The sequence below is a fragment of the Lissotriton vulgaris genome, chromosome 9 (genome assembly GCF_964263255.1).
Source record: "Lissotriton vulgaris chromosome 9, aLisVul1.2, whole genome shotgun sequence".
Classification (NCBI taxonomy): Eukaryota; Metazoa; Chordata; class Amphibia; order Caudata; family Salamandridae; genus Lissotriton; species Lissotriton vulgaris.
Genome location: NC_141697.1, coordinates 159826817 through 159830903, shown reverse-complemented (window position 1 = coordinate 159830903; position 4087 = coordinate 159826817). Strand labels below are relative to the sequence as shown.

At 40.5% G+C, this 4087-nt stretch overlaps 1 pseudogene; it reads right to left on the bottom strand.

The window, feature by feature from the left end:
* Positions 1-1363: 1363 nt before the first annotated feature.
* On the bottom strand, positions 1364-1746 carry LOC147689787 (large ribosomal subunit protein uL29 pseudogene; annotated as a pseudogene).
* Positions 1747-4087: the final 2341 nt, after the last annotated feature.

Sequence of the window (4087 nt, the reverse complement as noted above, 5' to 3'; positions counted from 1 at the left end):
CTTTACCTATGTCACTTTTAACAAAAGAGAGACAGTGCCAATTGCATATGAGTCACATTTATATTCCAGTGCAAAAATGCATTTTGTTTCCACTGATAAAATTCTGACTGGGGTGCAGATGGCTATACTTGCACAATGGAAACGCATTATTGTTGTTACTCCCATTCCAGCCTTCGAGGATGTTACAAAATCAAGCGTCCTCCATCCTAGATGGATTTAATGGGCAACATCCTTGACAGCTGTTGATGTAGACTTTGCCTTTGACCTGTCATTACAGACACAAGAGTTTCTTCTATGTGAGCATGTTTATCCCATGCCCAACAATATTTTGCCTCTTGAGCAGTATAAATCTTCAGTAACAGCCAATCAAATGATCAGTTAAAGACATCAGATTCTGCAGGAATCAAGGAGCAGCCAGCACCTTCTGGCTGGATTCCATAAATTGGGGATCTTGGTCGAGAAAAGATTGCAGTAAAGAAGGAATTTGGCCCATCATACCATGTACCGGTGGCAGTTCCTGACATTCAAGGTACAAGAACTGTAATTTTGCCACTGCTCGCTGGTTCCAAAGCCAATCATGTTGTCTCTATTGATCACATAAATTACATTATGTCACTAATTATAAACAGTAGGCCACAGTTAGTTCCCTAACTCCTCTCGCTGCCATACAGGAAATTCCTCTACAGATTATGAGCACCCTCAAAGCTATTTCTCCCCAGCTGGGGGAAGAGCTAAATGAACTTCAGTTGATTCTCAATACAGCTACAAGTTCCAGCCATATGACTGAATTGAGTACTATACTTACTACTGTGTCTATTGCAGCTGATGTGGTTTCAACTGATCCACCTCTTGCATCACTTATTGATTCTTTTACTGTACCTGTGGATCCAGTTTTTCAACTAAGATTTTCTGGTTATTATGTCAGAGCAAACGATTTTTCTTCCAACTCTTTTGAAAATTCCTCCATTGTAGACACTCCACCAACGTGGGCCTGTATTTTCTTTTCTTGGCTGAAACACACGTATCTGGTCTCTCCTATGATATTGGTTTGGCTAACAGTTTCCTTGGTTTTTCTATTCCTCTGGATTGGATTTGTGACTGCTTTTTTCTTGCTGATAAATACCCATTACCTTCCAGAATGCCCTGCCACCAAACTGGTCGATGAGGTGTTAATGCCACTTTCATCTTCACATAAGCTATAGAGAGACTTGTCCGTAGTGAACATTTTACCTGTTTCAGTAACTGATGGAATGGTTTGAAAGAAAGTGTCTTATGAAATCTTTGGACAGATGGAAATACTGCAGATTCCTTATGTTTTTACAGTTTCAATGAGTGGACCCAATGCTCAACCATCATATAGCCTTTATTTTGTGCAACAAGCTTTCACTGTAAAGTTGTGCATTGGGTATAGACACTTTTTTCAGACTTGTTTTTTGGTCTTTAAACCCTCTTCATAGTTGTTGAGTTTACAGTGCAAAGCAAGCGTCTTCTTGAGCCTCCAATTAAGGGGCTTGTAGTTCTTGCCTTTGTCAAATTTTCACAGGTTTTCCTTTTGTGTCTGGTTGGTAATTGTGAGGACTGACAATGGATTTTTGGGCAACCCAAATCTTGGACAGCTTGGATCCAGCTCCACCAAGTCACTTTAGCAACCCAAATCTGCAACAATTAGATCCTGAGGTCAAAACGCTGCTTCAAAAGATATTCCTTCTTCTTACCATGCAGATCACAGTTCTTGATTTTTGCCATATGTGCCGCAAGATGCCACTGGAAAGTGTGGTCATGATGCATTACACCCAAAATCTTTTTATTTTAAGAGTGTCCCTATTCCACTAAAGAAATATGTGTTTACAAAAACTAAGTTAATATATGCAGATTTGTTTGTCACACAGTAAGCCATGAAAGGCTGTGATTATTGGAAGGATACTATTGACTTGAAATCAGTTTGGGGTACCAAATTTTGGCACGTTCAAGGGACATACACCTTATTCTGGGCCTGCTTAACTCCCACACAAATGATTTTTCTGCATGATACAGTCCAGCAGCTACTTGTCTACGACTGACAATAATTCAAGACATGAATGCATCACACGTTTCTTCCATTGCCCAATTCGACAATTGGCAACACTTGATAAATTAGGAACCCGATAGCATGTTACAGAATGGAACATTTAACTCCTCACTTTCAGGTGCAAACAGGTGGTTTTTGCAGTCAGTGGACACAAATTGTTGTTATGCTATCTTTTTTATTCTACCCCAGGGTTTAAGGCAACCAGACCCAACCCCCATTATTCTTACTCCCAACACTCAGGTATTGTTACCACCTTTTCGGCAGGTACAGTGTGCCACCAATGGTTGGACAGTTTGACACTTTCTCCTGAAAAACAACGTCTTTCTCTCCTTTTGGAAAACATGAACCTATCTGACTCTATTAGGTTTTAAGTCTCAGCCTTCAAAAGATTTATTTATGCCACATATTATGAAATTCGGAAATTATCACAAATGGAGTCCGCTGCACGTCTACGACAAATTGATCAAGGTAATTTGGATAAAGTACTTACTGTTGTTGATAATAATATTAATACATTGTCTTCTCAAATTAATTACTTGAATAACATTGTGTCATCTGTTATTATGCACAGTGACATGTCTTCTTTATACCATGGTCAAAGTCAGCTTAGATCCATCATGCAGTTTAGCTGGACACTTCAGGTTCTCAAAAGTGGCCTTGTGTCATGGCGTTACCTTAATTTTACACAGCTATTCTTGCCTTTCAATCTGACACACAAACAACGGCTCATGGCCAATAAAGACACCACTTACAAAATGTTACACCTTGAGCGGTTAGAACAGCCCCCATTCACAATAGCAGAAACACTGTCCGCAGTGTGACTGATATGTCGCGTATTATCTTTGCCAATTTCAACATTCCAGTTCACAGCTTGCATGGAACATTTCCCGATTGGTAGATATGAAGTCCTAGAAGGGAGCTTTATTCCTGTTTTATGGTCACTCCTATTCTCTTATCGATGTGAGTGGTCTGAGAAAGAGGTATTTCTTACTGGAAAGGAAAGCGATTCTTCTGTTGGTCACTCACTCACTTGTCTGTAAACATGTTACCATTCATCATGCATGCAATGCTTCGGTAGTGAATTTGGCCTGTTATCTAAAATGCACACCAGCCCCTTCAATTCTCCTTCTCATCACTGTCCTTTCAAATGGAAGCTATTTAATGTTAAGAGAATGTGGGTGTCAGTTATTATATTTTGGCGCACAGCAGCGAAGCAAGCCTTCCGGCTGTGTGTCAAAAAAAAGGCTAGGAATGCACCGTATCTAGAAGTTATGTCGCATTCCTGTCCTTCTCCCCTGCGCTGGTGCACAAACAGCAGCTATGCACCAATGCAGAGACCCTTGTGCCATCTGCAAGGGTGCCTGTATTGCACGGATGATTGTTTATGTGCAGGAACTGGCACCCGCCTGCACATAAACAATCATTAAAGGCAATTTGCTCCTTCTATGCATGCTGCATTCTGCAGCACACATAGAAAGAGCAATAAATTAGGATAAATGAAAGTATTTCTCCTTGTTGCACCAATCCTACACCTCCCCTGAGGATTCTGATGCATTCCCAAGTTTACAACACTTTGTAAATCTGGGAATGTTTCTGGTTCCATACATGTTGTATGGGAACACCCACAGCAACACCCAAGGAATGCCCCTTTCATGCAGAGTAATGCGGGAAAGGGGGCCATGTTTACAAGGCCATGACAAGTCACGCTGGGTGACTTTACGTTGCCTTGTAAATATGGGGCAGGCAAATTGTGCTGCCTGTGCATCTAAAAAAGTGATGCACCGGTGGCGCAGTGGGATCCAAGACTGTTGTGGAATGAAGGCCGGGAGCCCGTATATTACCAGATAGTGTCATGCTGCAATAATGTGCTTTAAGTAATTATTCTAATTCCTGAATTGTAATATTTAAGTAATTACAATTCAGGATGCCATAATTTGAAATAGATTATTTGTAGGTATTTACTAACAAACATATAGTTCAGATTTTCAGGATGAATTCTCCCACATGCGTTAAAGTAAT